The sequence below is a fragment of the Saccostrea echinata genome, unplaced genomic scaffold (genome assembly GCF_033153115.1).
Source record: "Saccostrea echinata isolate AGI-Se365-2 ecotype Australia unplaced genomic scaffold, CSIRO_AGI_Sech_v1 ptg000032l, whole genome shotgun sequence".
In the NCBI taxonomy this organism is placed as follows: Eukaryota; Metazoa; Mollusca; class Bivalvia; order Ostreida; family Ostreidae; genus Saccostrea; species Saccostrea echinata.
Genome location: NW_026889781.1, coordinates 5970379 through 5997885, shown reverse-complemented (window position 1 = coordinate 5997885; position 27507 = coordinate 5970379). Strand labels below are relative to the sequence as shown.

The following is a 27507-nucleotide window of genomic DNA, read 5'->3' as shown; positions in this document are numbered from 1 at the left end:
CTCTCAGATTTATTGACGGCACATGCACAATGTCACGGTGTCATGTGTTAAATGTTAAGTATTTTTTGTATGGTTATAGAGAAAAACAAATTAAAGAAGAAGAGGGTGAGAGGGAGGTGATCAGTTAGATTGTCCCCATTGAAGCAAATATCAATTATAATCAAATCATTCTGATTAATAAGAAATTAAATCTACTAGTATATGCATGTCTAGTTATAATTTAATATTTTTTTCTTATTAATAAATAAAGATTATCAAACTCTCTTTGAAATAAAAGTTATATGCTAGCAAAGAATACATATAACAGATATGCTGTGACTAAAATAATTAAGTACAGCTCCCCCATTTCCTATCGTTCCAATGTTCTATTCATAAATACATTTAGTACTTGTCCTATTTGTGGATAAAGCGAAAGTAGAAAGTAAAATATTATAAAAGTGACACTTGCTATATACTCTGTAAATGCTTGATGTTTTACCACTCTGTGGTAAACATAGGATGTGCCACATAGACATGAATCTCCACAGCCTCCCCCCCCCCCCCACAACTCATAAAAATTAAGCAGTGAATCATGATAGAATATATATATCAAAAATTGACTATCAGCACATCAGATCTACATGTAACTTCTAATTACTTAAAATAATGTAAAATAATCTGTGCTTCATTGCAGCCAATCTGCATAAGCTTAGTCACAGAGTTAAAAGAGGGAAAGGGTGCGGTCAGCCAAATAAAATATATCACAAGAAAAAAACGCAGAAATTTAATTATCCAACTGCGAGTAACTTCTTTATCATTGGTATATATTAACGGATCTCTACTATACTAAGGTTTAAAAAAGCTGGAGGAGTGGGGGACAAAGATGTTCTTGCCTCCTCTTCAAAAGTGCTTATAGTACAATATATAGCCCCCTATGACTATGCCTATGATCTAACTGTTTATTTCTCTCCATCTCCTTTTTCAAATATATTTTTGAATCTGTATCAGCCTATAATCGAATACGATAGCAAATACATGGTACTAGAGCTTTCACTGAATCCCAAGTAAAGTGAAGATTCATTAAAATTCCCGCCCCCGCGAAGTTAATTCAATAACAATATTTTCTCACTTTTTCTCGGAAATATTCATATATTTATATCGATATAACTACATATTGATTTTTACATATCGACATTACTTTATTGATATGATTAAATGTCTTGCTTTGATCAATATCTGAAAATCTATATTTTTTTAAGTCGATAAAACTTATAGCAATAAAATCAATTAAATAAAAGAAGGTGCCTTAAATTATGCAAAAACATCTAAATACTATTCAAAATATATGTATAAATAAGGAGTTATTACACTTCATATGTTGACAAGACAATAAAATATATATTTATCATTATCACAGTAACTTGATCCGAAGAGCCGTATCACGTCAAGTTGACAGGCGCGGATCATCAGATCAAACGAGACGCGAAGCGTCGAGTTTGATCTGATGATCAGCGCCTGTCAACGAGACGTGATACGGCTCTTCGGATCAAGTTACTGTTATAATGATAAATTTATTATATACCCCTTAACAACTAGCTAAATATGATAAAAGAAAAAACTTTTTGGATCAATTACATAACTTTTATCCATTAAACAAACCATTTTCTCAAGGAACTTTTTGATGCGCGAGAATGAAAACGTCATTTATCTGTGTACTACGTCATCAGTTTCAGAGAGGGGTGATATGGATTCAGAAAACCACAGTGTGGTTACCCGGACCTTCGGATCACATCGTCTCGTGATTGCGTATATTCAACAGTAAAACTGAGTGACAAACAGTTGGGTATATAATAAAAGACAATATACAAGTTATAACACAACAAGTGTAGAGCCCTTTACGCTCCCGTACTAATAGGTAATATAGATCACCTAATGATGAGGCACCTTTTTTCTTCAGATAATCATTTCAGTAGTATTAATAAGTGATACGCAATTTTCACGAGTTTTGGTTAATGTGTATAATCATAATTCCCTGAGTAACATATTGTTTATTTTATTAAAAACATCAATGCCTTATTAATAAATGTTCTATCAAAAGAAATATAGAGCATCTTGCTAAATTACTTTAAAAAAGGAAAATCAAAACAAATTTAGCGAATTATAACCACATTTATACATTTACATCCTAAATTTCGTACCACATGCAGCTGAAGAGACATGGTTTCTAATATTTTTACACGTGTGTATTACTTGTGACAAGACATTGCAGAATGAATTATGACTCTCTATCTCAGGATAAAGACTTCACAGTTTGCCTTGACTTAAACTTTTGCACCATAACATATTGCTTCCAAATATAAAACTTTTTTTTCTTCGTACAATCTAGCACATACAAGACAGATAAGATAAGCCATAAATAATTGCAATCCAAGCAATAAGACTCAAAAAGTGGGGATCACTTCTCTCTCTCTCTCTCTCTCTCTCTCTCTCTCTCTCTCTCTCTCTTTGAGGGTGGAGGGAGTCATTTCCTGCTTTTCTAGATCAGTAGACATTCAAAATAAAAAAAGAGAAATATTTATGTTCTTTCTCTCAATTATAAAACAAAGAATTAAGTGCATTTGCAAAAAGGGTATAATATATTCTGTGTGTAATTATTATAACTTTTGAATAACCAAAGGTTAAAAGCATATAATTTATATGGAGATTACAGAAATCTAATAAAGGTAATATAAGTATGTAAAATCCATTTGACCTATGTCACAGGATCACGGTCTTGATTTTTTTCAGTTAAAACAAATCTGGTTCGGTCTTGTAGTTTAATCATAGACACAGAAAAAAAAACCCCTAGAAAATAGAAAAACACACTCACAACACTCATACAAAACAATATCTAAACAGAAAAACACAAAACATAAAGACATTTCAACATTAACGAAAAATAATGGTAATTAAGATATTAATACCACTGCCAGAAAATCGTTACATAAATTTAACAATTAAATGAATTACAAGATCAATGTAATCTTACCAGACATCCAGTATTAAGTCAGAAAAAAAGAGGGTGTTGCAGAAACTCGAGATTATTCCCTATATCGAGAAGGACATTTAAATACCCACGACGCATGAAGAGTTATCTCTAAATATAGATAATGCTACGTAGATGGCTTTATTTATACAGCGGGTATGCCCAGCTTGTTATAACGAAACATTTAATTCACATCTTATGTTAATATCATGCATAGCTTTTCATAAATAGACTCGCACATCATTTTGAAAATTGTACTGTAAAAAGCGTGCGTTAATATTTTTCAATATATACAAATGTGTCCAATAATTACGCTATTGATGCAATATCAAAGAAATTCCATTGAATCATTTCAATTTAGTTGTTTCAAGTCAAATCTGAGCCACTTAACAGAACAATAATGAAACGAAATGAATATGAATGAATTAAATTATTTTAAATGATAGTACTTTATTTTTTAAGACATTGCCACTAAATGATAACATTAAATGTATGTCTTATTAGTTTTAGATCACATTATCAAAGAAAACATTTTAATTCTGCATTTATTTAAAATATTACCCATCAACTTTCTGACATTCTCTCCCTCTCTCAAGAGAGTTGTTACATTGTACTTCCATTATAGTGTATAAGAAAAAAAATGTATATACCAGCCATTCCAGGATTCGAACCCATTCTCAGATAAAAAGAATCTTCGCATAGAGTCCACACGCTGTACCACTACACCAGCTCCCATACTGAAGTATAGTGTGTTTTTTTTCTGTACACACTTTGCATTTCGGGTGGATAATAATTTTCCTTCGATTTTTGTGATTTTCAAAAATATGCCTCTTTGAAACAAAAATCGGAAATGACAGTTTTAAAGAAAATTCCTGTCTCTTTATGCGTATATCAAATTCATTCTGTTTTAAGGAGGCAGTTTTCCAGAACAATGGGGATTCCCTATTTGAAAAACAAAAAACTTGACTTCTTTTGCTATGTGACTAATTTACACTTCTTTTAATGGCATATTGGTAGTCGATATGCATTTTGCAAATATTGTTCTACATTGTGCTGTATATACTGTTGTATCTGTAAAAAAATTAAGACCGTGTTCTGTTCCTTAAAATTTCTTCTTTTAAACTGCTACAGCTTTAGGGAAAATAACAAAAGAACTGCAACACCCTCTTATATACACTGTAATCGATTGAATCGATCTGAGGTCGTACAGGCACTTGACCAAAAGATTCACTAAGAATGGAGATTTCTATTATGTTTGACTTGACGGGATGTTAGGATGCAATCTTCAAAGCGCTCCCCCGTGATCGGGATTCATGAGTTCGAATCTCGCCCGCGACTGACCTAAGTCGATAAAAAATGGATAGGAACTGTTCCTTCGCCATGCGCTCGCCACTCTTGAAGTGAAAGTTGCGGGTCCTTCGGATGAGACCTTAAAAATCGAGGCCTTGTGTCACGGTAGGCGTTGGTACGATGAAGATCCCTCACTGCTCAATGGCCCTGAGTGCCGAGTAAAGGTCAAAATTTGAAGCTCTTCACTGGTATTTGGTGACATCTCTATATGAGTGAAAAATTCTTAAATGGGACGTACAGCAACATACAATTAATCAATCAAAATATCTTTGTACACCTTTGGGGGAATACACGTAGAAGAAATGTATCCAATTAGTTGAACAGTGTACCGGGGGTACCGGGGGCAGATCAAGCACTATTTTGAAAGGGGGTGCCTCCAGGTAGCCCCCTCGCCACTCAAACATAGACTCGCATACACAGAAAGAGAAAAAATCTTCTTATGCGACTTATTTAGATACAACGCTGCTATTGTCAAAAAAAAAAGAATATTTTTAAACTGAACGATACGTACCATTTTTGATATGAAGTGTATTATCCAATGCAATAACAACTACATCAGAAAAAGTTGAATGCTAAATCCAAATAATTCAACAGATTTTTTATGCATTCTCTCAAGACTAGAACAAATCATTTAACGCTGTCACCACAAACAATGGCTGCAAGGGCCGGAGCTAGCTGTTTATCTGAGCCGAAAAAATATTAGACAAGCCTTTCGCAGGATTATTTTCTTAACATTTTGATGTCTTACACACCACGAAAGGAGAAAACGCAGAAGTTAAATCTTGTAATCTGGACATTTTTTTTTTATTTTTCAAAGACAGAAATTCGTTAATGAAAATAGTGCAGCCTTCAATGTATTAATAATTCAAATCCAGACTACATAATAAAACAATTATTGGCCCTTTCAGTGGTGAATACGGTTTGTTATTCACCAAAAAATATCAATTAAAGGCTTCGTCTAGGTCAATATTGATATTTTTCTGGTGAATAACAAAAATACTCACCACCAAAAGAGTGAATAAATGTATATTATTATATAGTCTATTTATAGTACCTATATTATATACACAAACATGGTTCATAACAGTACATATTCACTAGATTTGTGATTGTATTCACCGGAGTGTCAGTGCTGTGCAGTAGCGATTGTGCTGTCATAAATATCATCTCGAACAACGTTGTAAGTTACAGTGGTTGCAATGACCGGGACCAGCTGTGTATCTGAGCAGGAAAATGTTAGGTAATCCTACAACCGGATCATTTCCAAACAATTTGATGTCTTGCATGCAATGAAAGGAAATCATCGACGTTATAAGTTGTAACCTGTGCATTTTAAATCTTGATACGACACAGAAAGTAGTTAATGAAAATAGCGTCGTCATGCAGCCTTCGTTGTCGAATTTATTCAAATCAAGACTATAAAATAAAACAATTACGGCTTCGCCCAGGTCAATATTGATATTTTTTTCTGGTGAATAACAAAGCATATTAACCACCGAAAGAGTCCATATTTGTATAATATTACTATAAGTTTGATAAGAGGTTTTTTCCATCCAAGTTGCACAGTTGGGTCAAACCGTCAAGCCACAGAAAAACTTTATTTTAGGTGTTCCTAGTGGCTTTTCAATTATCAAGTGAGGCATAATGATCTATCAATTAATTTTGCTGCCAATCCAGTGAACATTGAGTTTTATTCTTTGAAAAGGATTTGTTTTCTGATTAGTTCAGATCTCTTTCATATGTTCTTTTATGAGTTGTCCCTCGGATTTAGTTTACTAGTATACTATTATGGCTTCTTCCAAGTATTTTAGGATAAGCTTCAGATTAAAAGACACAAAGTCGGTCGAGAGAGGGCAAACAAACCTTTTTATAAAGGTGGCCTGAGTGAAGTATTTATTGAGAGTAAGACTGCTGAGGCTGCAATATAATCATAATCTTGAACTCGGGTAAGAACTGTTCTAATAACAATGACACAAAAATATTCGTAAATTAAGAAGCAATATATCAATTTTAAAGTTTATTACAACATTATAGAAAAATCAAATGACACATCAGCAATGAATCACAAAACACTTAATATAAAATGTATGACTTATAAATGAGATAAAAGGTATACACATCTATAGCTACTTCAGGAGAACTGTAAATTGTATTAACCAAATTAAGTTATATTCATTGTCATATTTCGACTTTTCCTAATAAAAAAAATTTATAGTAAACTATAGTTTACTAAAGTTTACTATTGTGAACTATAGTGGTAACTTTGACACTATAAAACTAAAATTAACCTTAGTAAGAACTTTGACACTTTCATTTACTATAATGATAACTTTGAAAACTTTGAATTTCTATAATAGTGATAACTTTGAAAACTTTGGCTTACTATAGTGATAACTATGACATTCTAGTGATCACTTTGAAAACTTTGATTTACTATAGTGATAACTTTGAAACTTTGATTTACTATTGTTAACTATAGTTTACTATAGTATTTTTTGTCAGGGTTATATGAGTGAAAAATTCTCGAGTGGGGCATTAAACACCATAAAATCAATCAGTCAATCATATCTTAAATTAAACATTGTTATTCTACCATAGAAAAAAATACATACTAATCGGGCCTTACCATTCAATGCTCAGGAAAATTTAATTGATTTCAGTTACTTTTTTCTCGATATTTTAATTGTCAATGGGCGTAAATTTGCTTTAGATATTTTGCAAACAAAAAAGTGAAATAAAAAAGAGAAAGAATAAAGAAAGTTCGGATAGCCGTATTTAGAAGGACCCATCCTTAATCTTTGGGATTTTTGATATACCCTCGGGAAACATATTTATTTATTTTCATTGAAATTTCTAAAGAAACCTTTCACTTATCTTAAAATGCATTAGATTAAAAAACATTGAAACATGTACGCATGTGTGAAAATTTGACCAAGACATGACCATTTTCTTAAGTAAAAAGGAAAGTGACTGAATATTAATCTAATAGAACAATGTAAAACATGGTGATGACGTATATAAATATGTGTGTGTATTAAAAGTTATTAATGTTAAACTTAATGAAATTGAAAACCTTTGCTGATTAAATATTTGAAATACATTTTCTTTTATATCAGTTAAAAATTCTGGTGAATTTTGTAAGAGTTGTCTTTCCTTCGTATTAATATAGGTATAGTTAGTCTTTAATTAAAAACGCATGCTCAAATTAAAGAATACAATGACACTTGATGCAAAAAAATAAAAAAAATAATAAAAAAAAAAATAAAAAAAAAAAAACATGTTCACTGTACTAGCATCTTGTCATATCTTTCTAGAAGACTCATGTTCGCAATTTTTTCGATCATTCTTACAAAACTCACAGCCCCCACTATAAAATGAGCGACAAGAGCTGCTCCTCCCGAAGCAATACTTGCAATAATTTCTACAAATGCAAGAATACGATTCCACCATGGCATTTCATGAAGAATAGTATTTATGATATTGTAAAGAATATCGAGATGGAACCAACCAATGATAAAGTCATATATTGCATGAGCTATTTGCCAAGTAGATGCATCGCGACAACTTGAAGCAAATTTTTGGACAATATTTCTGAAAGATGCTGTATTGACAAGAGATATAACTTCTTCCGTCACCCTCTGAATTTGTGTCATATCAAAGTGTAAATCAATACCTATAACACCCAAGATGAGGAAAGCTACCTCAATGACCAGACTGGCAATTTGTTGAGTATTTGTTTACTCAACGTGTTCCTTTGATAGAAGAGGTACGTCATCCCGAAAACTTTTACCTTGCTCAAAAAATTTTGCCACATAGAAATCTCTTGCTTTTTCTATATGTAATGTAAATGTTTCTTTCTCAAAGGCACCTTTAATTGCCTTTAAAAGGGTGTTATCAATATGAGGGCTTAACAATTTCTCTACTTCTAAAGGAGGTGTGAGTTCGTCTACACCAGAAAGGTTTGCTGTAATCGTTGTGGCTTTTTTATGGCAGTCGGTAATCAAGTCATCGATTTGTTTTCTTTGCTTTTCCGTTATTTCTTTGATTTTAGGAGATACATGATCCCAAACATCCTTCCTTAATTTTTCAAGATCGACTAAAATAGAAAAGTTATACGAAAAGTATGGAAAGCCGTAGGGTACCCCCACATTATTATTATTTTTTCCTATATAATTATGCCAAAAATAGTTATCTCATCCCAAAATAAAAATCTTGATTTTTTTTTTTTTTTTTTTAACATTATTATTTTCCTACAACAATTATAATCTTGTCCGTCCATGTGTACTCATTATTTTTATTTTGCCCCTACATTATAATAATTATTCTCACTTTACAATTATAATCTTTTCAGTTAGTACGGAGACATTATTTTTATACACCTCCAAATTATAATCTTGTCAGTCGATTCGTACACATAATTTTTATTTTGCACCAAGATTATAATTATTCTTGCCTCAACAATTTATAAGACTTCACCTCCTGTAACAATAATGTACTGACTGAAAATAAATAAAAATGTACACGCTTAAAAATTATGATGTACCAAGTCGACGTTATAATCTTTGCAACATTAATAATGATGTGCGGCCTTGTTCGCAATTATTTTTATTTTTCAACAGGAAAGATAACTTCTTTTCTAGTGACAGGAACGAAAACTCTGTCCTCCTGTTGAAACAATAATTATGTTGAGACGCGATTATAATTGTGACTGCACACATTATTTGAAGCGTGAAGGAAATATTATCTTGAGCGTGGAGAAATATTATTTGAAGCGTGACGGAAAACAAGCGTCGATGCGAGGGAGATCGTCACGTGAAAAGGCCATGTGCGCTGTTCGATCATGTAAACAAAGTGGAAGACAGAAAGTCCAACGTTAGCTAGGCTATAAGAGGTAAGTAAAGACTAATCATTAATGTACATGTAAATGACTGGCATCATTCAGATAATGTCTCTTGAATCAGCTGTCAGTTTATTGTAATTAAGCTAGAGCTACCGAACAAACAGGTAGTTCGAATTGCCTCAGACAGCTGTCAGAAATAGATCATGTGCATAAATGTGAGATTAAGCACATACTAGTACTTTATTAAAACCACCTGCCTGATTAAGAGCATATAGGGACGATCATTTGATTGGGGGGGGGGGGGGACTGATAGATTAAGGAAATAAATATTTTAACCTCTACCCCCACCCCTTTATGAAAAGGTGGTGACCTTAACATGGTGAAAAATGTTTTTCCTAACCAAAATTATTTCTCATCTACCATGTCTACTACTTTGTACATGCCATAATCATACTCGTACATGTACCCGTTGATATTTTTTAGATTTTGCATACAGTTTGTCTTTCTGCCACAGATTCAAAGAGAATTCAGATAGAAAATGGAACTATTGAACAATAAATTCTGCCTGGAAGCAAGAATTGGGGAATACAGTGCAAGGGATACCTGCTGCTCTATTTCAAAAGTTATTGGTAAGGTGATTAAGTCCTTGATAAATATCATTAAAAAATATAGCCTTTGTTAACAATAGACAACTTTAGCATTTTCCAAAAAGTATTTCTCTTTGTGGGGAGAATCTGGGTTCAGCTGGAATGAGAGACTGTTCTACCTTTAAGCCAATTAAAAAATTATAATGTGTTTGTTTTTGGTAACATGCCAAAAATATTAGGGAAGGTAGGTAGGCGATACCTTTTTTTTTTTTTACTTTGCTTTTTATTAGCTCACCTGAGCCAAAGGCTGAAGTGAGCTTTTCTAATCACATTTTGTCTAGTGTCCATCTGTCTGTAAACTTTTCACATTTTTTACTTCTTCTCAAGAACCACTTGACCTACATGTATTTCAACCAAACTTAACAACAAAGTATCCATGGGTAAAGGGGGTTCAAGTTTGTTCAAATAAAAGCCACACTTCCTTCCAACTGAAGATAATTACAAATTAATTTAGTGAAAAATTAATATCATCTTTTAAAAATCTTCTTCTCAAAAATCTGTGGGCCAGGAAAGATGAAACTTTTGTGGAAAATCCTCAGGTAGTGTAGATTCAAGTTTATTTAAATCAGGGGTAGGGTGGGACTATAATGGATTATCAAAGTTTTACATAGGAATATATAGGGAAAATTTAAAAAAAATCTTCTCAAGAACAGCAAAGCCATGATTAGTCATATTTATATGGAAGTTTCTTCAGATAGTGTAGATTTAAGTTTGTTTAAATCAAGATCCCTCGGGGAAGGTTGGGGCCACAATGAAAGTTAAAACTTATAGGAAAATAATCTTTAAAAAATCTTTGAAAGCCACAATTAGTCAAATAAATATGGAAGTTTCCTCAGTAAGTGTAAATTCCAGTTTCTTCGAATAATGCCCCACCACTTTAGGGGTAGGTTGGGACCACCAATATGTATTTAAACTTTTCAATACTGAACTGATTTCTGCTTTTTTTCTCCTAGCCACAGTGCTCGGGTGAGATATATGGCCCTTAGGGCTCTTATTTTGTAAGCATCAGTCAAATATTCAGTATGCCGCTGTTTTTTTTTTTTTTTTTTTTTTTTGTTTTTTGTTTTTTTTGGTCATAGTCATATATAAATAGTTAAATACACATATGAATAAAATGTACACAACAAAACAATTGTACTCATTAAAACACTTGGATAGACATGTTTTAAAAGTATCATGGGGGACATCTTTGCAATGCCAGGGGTCCTGGGTCCTGGCTAATTTCATGTGATATTTTAAGTCTTGCTTCTCTCATTGAGAAGCACCAATCAAATTGAAGCTTTCTGAAATATTTAGATATGATAATGTAAACAGGAAGAATCACCTGTTACAAGTTGTTTATCATAGAATATGGCTTAATGTGATTGGTTGAGAGATGAGAAAAACAATGGATTTGAAAATTCCCCTAAAGATAATGCTACAGTCAGCCCATGATATTAATGAATGAAATTGACCAGGGGTCCCATGCAATGTATTGAATCAGGGCCCCTTGGCATTGCAAGGGGGGGGGGGGGGTGTAGCCAGGACAAGTCACTTCAGATGCATGACACTCCTAACCATTTTACAAGGGTCTGTTTTCCTAGGGGGTCAAAGACCTTTTTATTTTTGCTTATTTTCTTAGGCATTTAATATTTTTGTAAATTCCTTGTGGGTCTCCTGTAGATTTATGCTTACTGTATGCATAGCATAGCATTAATATAATTATGTACTATTTAATGTAAAATGTTCAGGGCATAATTATTAATAGTGTTATTGGTTTTGTATTCATCACTCATATAACAGAATGTCTTTTGGCAGTTTACCTTATATTATTCATCATATTGTGTACATGAATAAAAGGACTTGTGACAAATGAAATAAAATGTAGATCATAGATGCATTATTTCTCAAATCCATCAGCCTGGCTTGATTTTCTTGAACTTGGGTCTCTTTTTCTGTTTTGACCTGGAAGTTCATCTGATCCAATGGTTCAAGAGAGCTTTTCTGATCCCTTAAGGACATACGCAACGTACATGTAGTTTGAACTTTATTGTCGTTTTCCTTGGAGTTGTAGATTTCCAATACTTAAAGGAACTGTGTGCTACATTTTAATGTCTATATATTCTGTTGTACACTTCTTCTTAAACAAGTTTGGATAAACATCTAGAATATATGTTTAGTAATTTTCGTATATTTTTCTTTGAATATTATACAAGAATTTTGCATCAATTGGTGTCTTTTCAAAACCCCTGGTATTATTAAATAAAAATACTCCACCAAAGGAATTGTCAAATAAATTGCACCTTGAATTTTACAATGAAGTCTATGGGGAGTGCAGGTTTTATTAAGATATTGTAAGAAGTAATTTGAATTTCATCTAGAGCTCTTGGTGAAAATATGCATAAACTCTCTCTTTATTAAAATATGAAATAAAATGAATCATTTGCCACAGATATTTTGATAAAATTAAATTTTTGGGTTTTTCATCAAGGGCAGATAACTCTTCAAAAAATGTTAAAGTGCAAAATGACCAGCTTCTTTCATGTTATCAGTCATGTGAATTTGGTTCATTTCCCTTTCATCATTATCTAGCAATACATTTTTAACTAGTTTAAAATGATTCAAAACAGTTCAAAATCCATTCAGTATACACTGAATACCTTAATACATGTATCAGACTTTCTCAACAGAACTACTGGACCAGTTTTAACTAAACCTGGCACAAATGCAGGAGAAATTTATCTTCAATGAGGAGAAAACTAAAAAGTAATAAAATTTAAGTAAACAATAAAATTCATTTTGGCATGAAGACCATTGGTTTCACTAATAGGATGCTTCCTTTTCATACTAGTTATCATGAAAAAAATTGGCAGGAAAAAAGTTCTCCAACTCAGGTTTCCCTTGATTATGCATGGTAATTATAAAAACTCTAACTGTGTTTCAAACTTTTTATTTCAGGGAATTTGTGATAGAAGATTGTGCAGATCTGGACAAAAATTTAATGTGAATAACTTTGAAGAAAGAAGTCTTGGCAAATTTCAGAGAATTTTTGATGGAAGAATATGTGTTGTTCCTGAACATTTTGCACATGAAATTTGTCCTTTTGACATCATTTGACACTAATTTGAAGTGATGCATTTTTGATAAATTTGTACATGTATATGAAATACTCCATTTAAAGTGTCACATCTGTGTCTCAGGTTACTGCTGATAAAGTGGGATCTGCATGAGTGAACAAACTTGAATTTCTGCATTTATATTGATTCCATTTATGAAATTTGTATTTATATTTACCAAAGTACCAAAGAATGTATTAAAATTATATGAAAATGGATGATTTGTGATGATTTTTTATGGTATTTTCTTGGATCTGAATGTCAAACATATAAAGGAATGCATGTTGGAAAAGCTGGATTGACTTCTTTGAGCTCTGCCATACATGTATGTACATGCGATAATGGCATTTTTATGTACGTATATGGCAGCTTATGGTGAAGGTCGAAGTTTTTCAAATTCATGTCAAACTCCAAGGTCAAGGTCAAGAGATCACAAATGTTATTATCCAAAGACAGGTCTTGTCTCAAGAAATGTGCCAGTAAAATACGAAAGCCCTAGCACTTACCTTTGAAAAGTTATGGTGAAGATTAAAGTTTTTCAAAAGTCGAACAACAAGTTCAAGGTCAAAATTAATGGTGGTCATGGGAAGGTCTTGTCATAAGAAATATGAAGCCCTAGCCCCAACTGTTCAGAAATTATTGCCAAGGTAAAAGTTTGGTAAAATTTTACAAAAATGGGTCAAACTCAAAGGTCAAATATGTTGGTACCCAAAGAAAGGTTTTGTCACAAAGAATACACATGTGAAAAATGAAATGCATAGCTCCAACAAAACAAAAGTTATGGGAAAAGTTAAGTTTTGGGGACATACATACAGATAGACAGGGGAAAAACTCTAAACCCCTGAATCATCTTTGATTAGGGGGGCATAAACAACACTGATGTATTATACAGATTTGTTCGCACTGTACAGGAACCAAATGATGGCTATAATATGGGGTCAAAACTGAAAAAAGGTAAAAATTAGGAAAATTATGCATTTTTTTGTATAGTGTATATGTGTCTGATAATCCATAAATACATGCACGCATTTTAATGTAAAAATGACAATTATGCAGTACCTCATGCTTGACCATGAGAAGAAATTCACACTCAAATTTAGTATTCAAAAAAAAAAAATTACATGTAAATGTAATGTGAAGCAGTCACCCATTCAAGGGTTAAACAGGCTCGACATTGCTTAACTTGTCTAATATAGAGGGAGATTTTACCGCATCACTAGAAAAGCTAGCTCACTAGCGACTCAGTACAAGTTCCCTATATACTGTCTGATACATTGGTACATATTTCCTAAAAATATAAGCACATAACAAAACTAAAGAAAATTGTTTATTATATTGTTTCAGTCTGACATAAACCTTTTTTTTTCTTAGATCAATTGCAATCCACACAAGAGAGAAATGAAATATCTCTAAATTTCAGTAACATATCAGTGTCCTGTTTGTGTGTGTACATGTGGGATTTCATCTGCTATTGCATCTGTACATATTCTGTATTGGTAATCTTGAAATGCTTAGATTGATGTCATGGATTCTCAAATTAGATAAATCATCTAGTCTAAAACTTATAGGCTCAGTGTAAAAGATCTAGTAGTACAGAATTAAGTGATAGCAATAAGTCTGGCAGTCTATAAATCCATCCGAATTTAAATAGATCTGTCTCCTTCTTCAGATCCTTTTCTTTCAAACAAAACATTTTTCAAAATTGGTTATGACGTCGTCCATAGGCATTTCTGAAATATAACAATACTATTACATCACCTGATTGTTGATCAATGAAAAGGACACATAACAAGAGGCCCATGGGCCATAATGCTCACCTTAGACACCTAATAATGCTCACCTTAGTCACCTTGTTCCTGGCTGAAGAATTTTTTAAAAAAAAAGTCCTTTATTCCAATGAAAAATTACCTAATGTTGTGGCCTCACCTTAGCCTAAAGGTTTGTAATTAAAAATTTACTTGAACCCCATAACATGTTCTTGTGTCCTTCCATCACACTTTGAACTTTTATATGCTGATACATATTGATGAGAGCTACTCAACATTTTTTTACCTTGACCTTTCCTTTGAACCTGACCTTACTTTTCTTGAATTAGAGTGTTTAGCTCAGTTTCAAGAGCTATTTAAGATATTTTTATCAAATCTTATATGCTGATACATTGATGGGACCCATTCAACTTCATCAACATATTTTTGATTTGACCTTTCCCCTGACCTTGACCTCATTTTTCTTAGATTAGTAAGTAGCTCTATTCAAGAGAATTGGATCAATCTTCATATGCTTATACATATTGATAAGAGCTATTCAGTTGCATAAATTTTGTTGATCTTGACTTCTCTCAATTTCTCTCAATTTTGTGTTAATTGCTAAGCTCAATTTTAAAGAAAAAATTGTGATTTTTTATTCAAACTGCATATGCTGATACATTTTGAAGAGTGTTATTGAACTGCAACATAAAATTTTGACCAGGACTTTTCCTTGGACCTTGATATCACTTTTTTCTTAAATAACTATATGCATGTAACACAGTTTCAACAAAACAATTCCATATGCTTTTATGTAAGCTTATGCACTGATGCAAAATTTGTTAAGAATTTATCAACTTTGTTCAACCTTTTTACCTGGACCTTTCCAATGACCTTTTTTTTCAAGATATTATCAACAAACTTCATACACAAATGCAAAAATGCAAATTTTCATGATGCATGATAAGCCCTAGTAGGGGCATTCATGTCCTATGGTCAAATTTCTAGTTTGTAGTATATTCCCATGCAAATTTTTAATCCCATACTGTGGCTCCATCCTCTCAAAGGGCAATCTCCTATGCAGAGTTGTCATTCGTTCCTCTCTCAGACACCTCTGCAATGGGCTCGCATCAAGATTTTGACATTATAATGTAAAAAACATAACATTCCCAGAATTATTTTAAATTAAATTAATAGTTCTAGATCTACTTGGAAAGTAGCTACCTTTAGGAACAAAATTAGTGCAGGCATTTAATTAAAATGAATTTAAACAAACACACTATTTTTCATGTTTATCACTGTGATATATGCGAGCAGATGACAGAGGTGAATGTATGAGCCGATGGTAGAGTGCTCAAAGGGGTCTTATTTGACTGAAAATGAAACTACGCTATGCCAGGAAGTTTTCACATAAGTTTTAATTTTTCTGCCTAGTGGTTCTTATGAAGATTTTCAAATGACACCGTCAAACATTAATTTTCTCTTTATGACCTCTCCTTGGCTCTTCATTTGAAAAAAATTAAATCCTTTCCACCAAATATTGTCTAGTGACAAATTTGGTTGAATTCTGGAAAAAAAAGTTGAAAATGTGAAAAGTTTACAGATAACTCAACATTTATGAATGATAGACAGATGCTAGACACTCTTTAATCAGAAATGTTCACTTTAACCTTGGGCTCAGTGAGCTTAAATGTACAGTATTTAATAATAATTATAAAGTAGATGTCTGTTTTCAATATATTAAGAATGTAAATATAAATATAGCACCTACTATATTATCCACATCCTAAAATTTATATATTCTGCAGCATGTTTTTTTTTTAAATTGTACTGCAGAATATATCAATTCTAGGATGTACAAAATTTTCAAAAATTCTGATTAATGTAAAAATGTGCAATTACTCTTTAGATTTTCTTAATGCCCCCCCCCCCCCCCACCCTTCCTGGCTAAATCTGCCACTGTGATAAATAAATCAATTTCTAATTCTTTTGAACACTGAATGTCCTTTTTACCTCTGTGCCATCCATAATTCCTTGAATGTAAAATCCTTTTCTTTCTTTACAACACTGTTTTCTTTTTTTTTTAAACCTGTATACTTCTATAAATCAAGATTCTTTGTATAGCTCCTAAAATAAAATGTGCAAATTATTCTTTAAACAAGAGGCCCATGGCCCACATCGCTCACCCAAGCACTTTGGCTAGGAAAAATTGGAAATCAGTTCAGTATTGAAAAGTTTTAAATATATGAGTGGTCACAACCTATGGGGGGCATGATTTGAACATACTTGAATCTACACTAAATGAGTATGCTTCCATATTTATTTGACTCATCATGGCTTAAGAAGATTTTTAAAGATTATTTTGTCATAAGTTTTCTCATCTATTGGGCCCCTCCCTACCCCCATGAGTCCTGATTTAAACAAACTTGAATCTATACTTTAAGAGAATGCTTCCATATAAATACAGGTATGACTAATCATGGCTTTGCTGTTTTTGAGAAGATTTTTTAAATTTTCTCTATGTATTCCTATGTAAAACTTTGATAATCCATTATAGCCCCACCCTACCCCTGGGGGTCATGATTAAAACAAACTTGAATCTACACTACCTGAGGATTTTTCCACAAAAGTTTCATCTTTCCTGGCCCACAGATTTTTGAGAAGAAGATTTTTAAAAGATGATATTAATTTTTCACTAAATTAATTTGTAATTATCTCCAGTTGGAAGGAAGTGTGGCTTTTATTTGAACAAACTTTAACCCTCTTTACCTCAGGATTGTTGTTAAGTTTGTCGAAAAAGGTCAAGCAGTTCTGGAGAAGAAGTCAAAAATGTGAAAAGTTTAAAGAGATATGGACACCAGACAAAATGTGATCAGAAAAGCTCACTTCAGCCTTTGGCTCAGGTGAGCTAATAAAAAGTAAAGTAATAAAAAAAAGTTATCGCCTACCTACCTTCCCTAATATTTTTGGCATGTTACCAGAAACAAACACATTATAATTTTTTTATTGGCTTAAAGGGAGAACATTCCCTCATGCCAGCTGATCCCAGATTGACCCCACAAAGAGAAATACTATTTTGAAATATGCTAAAGTTGTCTATTGTTAACAAAGGCTATACATGTATTTTTTAATGATATTTATCAAGGACTTAGTCACCTTACCAATAACTTTTGAAATAGAGTATCCGGGATCCCTTGCACTGTATTCCGCAATTCCTGCTTCCAGGCAGAATTTATTGTTCAATAGTTCCATTTCCTATCTGAATTCTCTTTGAATCTGTGGCAGAAAAACAAACTGTATGCAAAATCTAAAAAATATCAATGGGTACATGTACGAGTATGATTATGGCATGTACAAAGGAGTAGACATGGTAGATGAGAAATAATTTTGGTTAGGAAAAACATTTTTCACCATGTTAAGGTCACTACCTTTTTATAAAGGGGTGGGGGTAGAGGTGGCAAATTTTGTCAAGTCAGATTATTTATATATTTTTAGCATTCACAGGACAGAATATTTATTTCCAGTTGATCTAAGAATGATTATTTACTTTCTTTTCTTGTCCAAAATCAGAAAACCACTTAACCACATGCAAGAAGGGTGTGTGTGTGTGTGGGGGGGGGGGGGGGGGGATATCACAGTGACAGTCATGGTCTGACAGGGTCATTGTTTTCCTTTATTTCTAGCAATGCCAGTGGATGAAGTTAATTTACTTAAAAATCAAGGTTAAAATATTTATTTCCTTAAATCTATCAGTCCCCCCGGCCCAATCAAATGATCGTCCCTATATGCTCTTAATCAGGCAGGTGGTTTTAATAAAGTACTAGTATGTGCTTAATCTCACATTTATGCACATGATCTATTTCTGACAGCTGTCTGAGGCAATTCGAACTACCTGTTTGTTCGGTAGCTCTAGCTTAATTACAATAAACTGACAGCTGATTCAAGAGACATTATCTGAATGATGCCAGTCATTTACATGTACATTAATGATTAGTCTTTACTTACCTCTTATAGCCTAGCTAACGTTGGACTTTCTGTCTTCCACTTTGTTTACATGATCGAACAGCGCACATGGCCTTTTCACGTGACGATCTCCCTCGCATCGACGCTTGTTTTCCGTCACGCTTCAAATAATATTTCTCCACGCTCAAGATAATATTTCCTTCACGCTTCAAATAATGTGTGCAGCCACAATTATAATCGCGTCTCAACATAATTATTGTTTCAACAGGAGGGCAGAGTTTTCGTTCCTGTCACTAGAAAAGAAGTTATCTTTCCTGTTGAAAAATAAAAATAATTGCGAACAAGGGCGCACATCATTATTATTGTTGCAAAGATTATAACGTTGACTTGGTACATTATACTTTTTAAGCGTGTACATTTTTATTTATTTTCAGTCAGTACATTATTGTTACAGGAGGTGAAGTCTTATAAATTGTTGAAGCAAGAATAATTATAATCTTGGTGCAAAATAAAAATTATGTGTACGAATCGACTGACAAGATTATAATTTGGAGGTGTATAAAAATAATGTCTCCGTACTAACTGAAAAGATTATAATTGTAAAGTGAGAATAATTATTATAATGTAGGGGCAAAATAAAAATAATGAGTACACATGGACGGACAAGATTATAATTGTTGTAGGAAAATAATAGTGTTAAAAAAAAAAAAAAAAAAAAAAAAGCAAGATTTTTATTTTGGGATGAGATAATTATTTTTGGTATAATTATATAGGAAAAAATAATAATAATGTGGGGGTACCCTACGGCTTTCCATAGAAAAGATCAGTCATTTTGAATCTTTTTTATCAATTTTTTTTTTAATTTATGCACTTCAAGAAAAAAAAAGTAGAATGTTTTTTAAAGTAATCGTACAACATTGTTCAGGTGTCTATATTTCATTCCATATATTATTTACTGGGCTGTGCCGAATCCATTTGGCCGGGTTTGTCTTTCTTTTTAAGTCAATATTTGCTGAAACAGATTTGCTAAAGCAAAATCACGCTACTTTAGAAATAGCAATTTAAAGCTGATTTATAGGTACTAATGAAATGGATATCAATGTTCAGATTTCATATTTGTTGGAGAAAGCTTTTTACTTCAAAATATGTTTTAAAGTATTTGATTACATCAATGAAGCACAAATGAATCTATATGAAACTGCGTTGACAAAATCCATCATGAAGGAAACAAAATATATTTTAAGTTAGTCCGCCATACATATAGCAAAATTTAGAATCATAGATATTGAGGATATTCATTTCATTATTTAAGAAGAAGTAGACAGGGGTGGTATAAAAAAATCAGACTAGATCAGATTAATTTCATACATAGCTGAATTGAACTGCATCTGCTATGAAAAAAGTTAATATTCCTATACACATTTCAGATTACAAGATATAAAAAAGCTAGTTGGTCTATATGGTACATACAAGGAAAGCTATTACCAGAGGACAAAAAAAAAGGAATGCGTATAAGATTGTGTTTGTGTGTTAGACATTCATAGATCAATAAACAACAATATTTCAAAGATTGACAATTATTTTGAAGATTGATAAACAATGTCGTAAACTACTGCAAAATTATTTCTAAGGTATGCGTATAAGAAAAAACAAGATTTAACATACCTTGATTCTTTAAATAAAGTGTTATCTTGTCTTGTTGATCTTGAAGGAACTAAATTGAATTCAGATTTATTTTCACTATTTATATATATTCTACAGTATAAGACGAAGAATTTTATTGTCACTCTCTCTTGTTAAAGAAAACACAGCCATTACTGAGAATTCTAATATTTTTTGAAGAAATCAAAATTCACGGAAAAACTATTTATCAGATCGAATCAGATAATTTTCGGGTGAAACAGGTTTCAATTATTATCTTATTAATCTGGCATCGCGATGTGGAATTTATAGGAGGGAGAATGATTACTCAATTAGAACTGTCCTGTACTCATTTAAAAATCTCTCTACCTTGCCAGCTACATTTAAAAATTTTATTGACATATTCTGGATTTTTCCATGTGTAAACAGGACTATCCTCAAAACAACCTGTTTAAATGTGTTTTCAACATCTTGTGTGCATAAATGAAAAGTACATCAAGAACAGGCAGCAACAGAACTGAGAGTCCGAGAAAGTGAGGTTTTCGTTTCTGTTTGGTAAATCAGTGTTTTTGTCCATATTTATGGCGAAATATCAGACGCAAGTAACAAAGTTTAAGGTCCATGACTTTGTCTAAAAATTGATAAGGCCATTTGAAGTTTTTTTTTTTTTTTTTTTTTTTTTTTTTCTGTTTAGCGTACACCTTTCATTGAAAAACCTACCAACCTATTCACAAAAAAACACACAATCCGAAAAAAAAGAACACATAAAAACTTGATTTGTGTTGCACTTTCTGTGTAACATAAAGATAGTAAATGCTATGTTTATTTCTAATGTGATAGATTCTCGTCAAAAATAGCCAGAACTCAAACGGTTTAAACAAATATGATCAGTTTTCTGGAATACCGGTTCTGATTTGTGTCTCTATTCGTGATCTGATAAGAAAACAAATCTCTCGCGGACGCTTCACATAGAAATAAAAAAAGGAATTGCTACACTATACAAAATTGGAATCATAGATAAGAAGATGACTATTTTATTTTCAGCAATGATAGAATTCACTGGCTTTATATTCATACATTTTTTTTTAACTTTTTCACATCATTAATTCCCCAGTCATTTCTGCAGGTGGTTCACCAACGATCTCGAGACCTACTCTGTTTCCGACAGTAACAAGAAATTGTATGACATCACATTAAATGTTTTGAATGGCTTTTGCAAACTTTATTTTGTTACAGAAGACTGGCCTCCCCATTACAATTAATTAGTGGAGTTCGTGTCCTACCTATCGTATAAGCAGTATTCTCCTAATACGGTTAAATCTTAGATATCTGGGATATCTTATTTTTGTAAGCTTCAGAATCTTCTTAATTTGACTTAATCATTTTTACTCAGAAAAATGCTTGTCAGATTAAGCCGTAATAAAAAAAAGTACATGTTGATGACCGGAATAAATAACTTAGAAAAGTTTATCAAGCATACTTCATTTGATTGCAAATCCCCATATGAAGCCGCTGTGTTCTCAACTTTTTGGGCTATTTCAGAATGGGAGAGCTGGTTCAACATTCGGTGCATGACACTGGTCATGCTATTCAGGATGGGGAATTAATCTACCGCGAACACAACAATACAGTCCTCATTTTCGTTAATTACTAAAAATTTGATCAGAAGGGAAGGTGGCACAATAACACTAGCTGCTACAATGTGCGCCTAGTTCAATCATTTATGTGTTTAAGACCCAACATTGCTTCAGCATTTTTTGTCAGCTTTCGGTGCCAAGTATCTTCGGTTTTTAATATGGACATAGAAAAATTAGGTTTAGACAAGCTAGCTTATAAAACCCATTCCTCCCGCATAGGGACAGCTTCCACTGCTTAGGTCAATGGATTAAGCGTACAAGATATTGCTAGTAGGGTTAGATGGAAATCCCAGTGTTTGTACAGTTACATTAGTAATAAAGATTTAATTCATCCTCAGCCTCATTTATTTTTTATTGTCCAATTTTTGTAAAAAGAATATTGATCATTGGGTCTTCCATAGTTAAGCATGCCTTTTGTCATGCCAGAAAAGCCTTAGAGTAAGACTGTCATAATGCTACCATGTTTTGGTAAGGCTAAGGGGCTAAGGGGGTATGACGTTGGAAGAGAGTATCTGAGGGTCCACCATTGATGCTTGCTTTTAGAGGATAACCAAATAAAAAAAAATCTTAAGGGGTATCATGCAAATTGTTATTTTTCCTATGCATGCCTAAGCTTAATTCATCTTTTGATAAAAAGAAGAATGTTGGAGTTTAAAAAAATGCAGATGAACTCAAGATGCGTTCCGAAGAGTAACGTCATTTCGACGTCGGTAACATTTTTGCCGTGCAGCGATAGACAAAACCTAAATTTAAGTTGTGTTTATTTTAATATTTTAAAAGTATTTTATATAAATTTATGAGATTCAAAGGTATCAAAATAGATAGGGGAATTAGTATGTAGAATTCGATTGATAACATTTGATTAATAAATATTTTTTTAGCAGCTGTGGCAATACTTTAGGATCAACCCTCGTAACTAATGTATTTACTAAATCAATCTTAGCTTTATTTTGTTGATTTTCCCTTTCTTAATTATCATGATATTTGAGGAGTATAAAATTGGTCGCACTGCCTTGGATTATTTATCAACCTTTTCATTGCTAAGAAATTTTCACTATATACGATAGTATGATAAAAAATTATAATGATAAAAAAATTTTTGGGAACAATTATATAATATTATAATTATCATCAACTTATCTTGTGGTATCACTTTTATTTCTCACTTTTGCTTTCAAAAGAATATTTAAAGAACATTCATAAAATCTATATATATATATATATATATATATATATATATATATATATATATATATATATATATATATATATATATATATATATATATATATATATATATATATATATAAAGTTTTATGAATGCTGTTTGCAGATTAGTGAAAAAAAGTTCACAAAACTCAACATAGTGTATGTTAAATAAACCGGACATGAATTATCAAAACAGTTTTTCAACTGTATATATGAGCCTATTTTTCACTATCAGTATTGAACTTTATTTTGAAAAATAATATTATTTTCAGAATGGATATCGAGTCATTCACTCAATGGGATATGAAAATGAAAAGGTTTTTCTTAATGTGGTTGTTTTTCATATCATCGTAGGTTTAATAACTGTATGACTGTGCGTTTCATGTGATATTTGAGAATTTAGCATTTTAATTGCCGAATCAGTTAATGATTCATCCCTGATATTCTGCATGACACAAAGGCTTATTCAAGCATTAATAAATACATGATATGAACACAGCTGAAGGGAAAAAAAAGGGAAATAAAAACGCATGAATCTTTCCCTACTAAAATTCTCCACCTGAAGCAGTTGACGCCTCTACTAGTATATGAGTAAAAATTCTCAAATGGATCATTAAGCGACATACAATCAATCAATCAATCAATCAATCAATCAATCTAAATCTCTATACTTAAATGATTTGACTGTCATCATTTAGTAAATTGATTAACAAGTGGAATGCATATCACCAGTGATAATATAAAAACAAATGTTAGGTAAAAAATTGAAATTTAGAAAAAAAAATGCAAAATAAATTTATTTACTGAATGATCCGAAACACATTACAAATCAGTTATTAGCTTATTCATACAACTATGCCTTAATTCATCCATTCATTTCTTTGCATTTTTAAGTTTGGAAGTTCTTGAACTAGTGATTTAGTTGTGTTGCCCTTATTTCGAGTAGAAGACTTTTATCTGAATTTGTTTGTTAGACCAACTTTTTAAAAAGGTAGTGAGTTTAGGTTTATGTTTAATTTATGTAGGTATGAACATATCTGTGAGGTAGTGAAATAAAATCAAATCTAACCATCGCTATGCAGATTTTATTTTTCTCAAGATGCAAGTTCTTAGTTCCTAAAATAGTTTAGTTATAAATAAAAATTGAATTATTTTTCATTTGAAAGGATACAACATTATTCATAAGACATTAAAAAAAGTTAGTGGTAGTGTTACGTTGTTATATGACCAACCCATGTGCACTTCATGTTTTAGCTCAAATTTAGTCTTGTATATGATTATGGAACGTTTTTGAACTAGAGGAAAAGAACTGGCGTTCCAGACTACTATAAAAAGGGCATTTAATATATGTATGTATAAAGTATATGCTGTAGATAATTAGTAGTAAAATAGCATTGATAACTGCAAAAACGAAAAGTAAAAGTTTATTTTAAAGGATGATTTTTATGAACATATACATAACACTGATAAATAAAAGTACTTAGTATTAAAAAAAAAGATTTTCATTAAATGTTTTATAAAATTTCAATAGAACTGTTACAAGATAGATTTGGGAGGGAGATTTATATTCGGTTCGAAATCTGACACAAATAAAAGTAAAACAACATTTTTTATTCAAATATGTTTTAACTTTAAATTATTTTAGATTTAAAATGATGTTAAGTACATGTACCTATGTAGCATTAGAAAATCATGACCAACACTGAATACGTCATAAGTTTTAAAAGGAATTTTTATTTATTAAAAACATTTTTTTTTTTCAAATTATTTTGAATATATATGTTGCCCTAAAGCAGGGAGCAATTGAAAACCATCTGCTATGACCACTGCTGGAGACGTCATTAATTTTTGTAATCTTTTTAATGAAGGTTAATGGAAAAATTTGATAAATATAAGAAATAATCCAAGATATGAATGAAAAGTAACCGTGACGGTCAGTAAATATTGTGCCAGGCCTTGTTGTTGTTTGCCTTTTATGTATGTTGATGTAGCCTGACTTTAACCCAAGTTCATCAAGAATTTCATGTATAAAATGGAAAGGAAAGAGTCTGGCGTATTTTAACAGACACTTGTTTAAAGATGAAGAAGGTCAAATTATTAACAATAGTGTTGCTAGTGGGTTTGAATACTGCGCTTGCGTTACCAAGAAAGCAGCTACATACAAAAGGTAATTAATTTAAATTTTTGGAATTTTATGTATCTTTAACTTGTATAACAAGTCTGTTAATGTCGTATAAGTGCAACATTTTTTTGTTATACCCTATGTTTAGTGAGTTCTATATACTTTCTTTGTTTTATTACAAATAGGATATAATTGATTTGAAAATAATCATGTAGTTGCTTTTTTATCAACGTTTGCAAAAACAAATCTTTAAAAAAAAAGGAATGAATGAATGAAAAATATTTATTATTTTTAAGCTTCTGTATATACTAACAATTATTGTTTAATTGGAAAACCTCTGTACAAATTTATTTCAATACGTTAGTTTTTATTCAACAATACTTTTTTTCTGGTCACGCTCTGCATTTCAAAGTTACATAATTTTATGACAAATGGTAAAAAAAAAAAATTGTACTTTCACAATCAAAAAAAATCAATCAGATGTTATAATTTTATGGGTAACGCATTGGGGTATTATTTATATGATCCTCTATATTATTTTATTTTTATATGAACTAAGCGGTTGTACAATTTTTTAAGAAAATATCTGTATTTTTGGCTCGCAGATTTTAACTGAAAGTTATCACATCGATAAGAAGCATACATTTTTTTTTCTTTTTCCCCGTTACGTTAGATGCTCTCAGAATTTGAAGTTTTATATACGCAAAGGTTAATAAACTTAATTCAATTTCTCTGTGGTAAAATTTAATTTCTTTCTTAATCTTACGTTGCTGTTTGCAATGATTGAAGAAAGGATATCAAACGGTCAAGTCTCTTACTTGTTTAATAATCTTTAAATTTTCAATTTGCTGGTTTATCATCAAGATTCTACATAACCGTAGAACGTCGAATTGCTTTTGAGGTATTTGATACACATGGCTACTTATTTGGACATGGCAAGATTAAAAAAAAAACGTTTCATAGTTCACTGAACAAAGCCATAGTAATGGATTTTACGATGTGACCTATGTATATACCCTTTACTACCCAATGATTTACCCACACAATTCCTTAGACTGTAGACCCGTACACCATTACCTTGATTAAAAAAAATCTTTTTTCAGAAAATAAATTTAAAGCAATGCAATTGAAATTAATTCTTGAATGAAGTGTTTGGTTGAAAGTAGTAGTTACTTTTTTTCATAAAACCTTGACTTTTTCACCTGTTAACAAGACATTTCAGAAGTGAAGACTTAAATAGCATTGAATATGTTGAAGGCTTAATGTTTAAGTTTTTATCCCTTTTAGAACCTCTCAAAGTTTAAAGGGTTCTCCTGATGCACAAACTGGTTAAAGGTTTTGCTATTTATACGGTTCTATTCTTGAGCAAATTCGAATGTGTATATTCTACTTTAAGATTAACAAAAAATATATATAAGACATTTGCACAAAATTCTATGTAGTTACTTTAATAATCAAAAGATGATTTTTTTTTATGATATCAAACATTGTTAATTTATAGTCATTTATTATAAAAAGTATTTTATGCATTTCATATTCTTTATGATGATTTCTCAATAAAATTGAGACAAGAAATTTAATAAAAGCAAAAATTGTAACGCTTCTTTTTCATTTAGATTTCATGGTGATTTTTTGGGTGCTTTCAGTTCTTCTGTGTGCTTGACATGGGTGACTTACAATTGAATTCGAAAAAAAAATAAGCGAAAGACCTCGGTAAAAAAAAAATACTAAGTACATCTTTTCAATGTCCATTTCTGCGTGAAAATATAATAAACAGCATTTTCGTTTTTGTAAAGCAGTCGGCATGGTTGCACATTTAAAATTCTTCGCATTTAAATTTTACAAGGACACTCATATCTTTTTTTATTTTACTAAAATTGTTGTACCCGTAGGTTGTTTTGATTGTATTAATTGGTTGGAAAGTTTGCACGAAGTCCTCAATTCAATTATGGGCCATAAAAATAGCCGGGTATCTGTCATTGACCCGTTTTATCGACAAGCCGGGTGCGTATTCCTATTGTACCATCAATCAACAAGACAATTATAATAAGTGGTTCTTAACCACTAATGGAACACATTTCAAGAAATATGAAAGTGAAATTATCCTGTTTTGAAATTTTGAAATTTTCATGTACTTAAGTAGATGTTTATAACCTTTAATGTAGTTCTAGCGTAGGTTGCGGATTTACGTACGATGTAAAATTTTGTACATTTCTACACATTCACATCAGCAGATATTTCGCCATCTTGTCAC

The 27507-nt window shown here is 31.7% G+C and overlaps 2 long non-coding RNA genes across 3 annotated transcripts; one reads left to right on the top strand and one right to left on the bottom strand.

The window, feature by feature from the left end:
* The first annotated feature begins 9114 nt into the window (after positions 1-9114).
* On the top strand, positions 9115-13147 carry LOC133197980 (uncharacterized). 2 transcript variants are annotated; one of them, XR_009722472.1, is made up of 3 exons: positions 9115-9245; positions 9709-9823; positions 12779-13147. It is a non-coding gene; the product is annotated as an uncharacterized LOC133197980 (long non-coding RNA). The 2 variants fall into 2 exon arrangements; XR_009722473.1 differs by having other exon boundaries at positions 9678-9823.
* A 1178-nt stretch (positions 13148-14325) lies between these two features.
* LOC133197979 (uncharacterized) lies at positions 14326-18817 on the bottom strand. Its single transcript, XR_009722471.1, has 4 exons — positions 18687-18817; positions 17843-17957; positions 16695-16808; positions 14326-14666 (listed from the first exon to the last, which is right to left on the bottom strand). It is a non-coding gene; the product is annotated as an uncharacterized LOC133197979 (long non-coding RNA).
* Positions 18818-27507: the final 8690 nt, after the last annotated feature.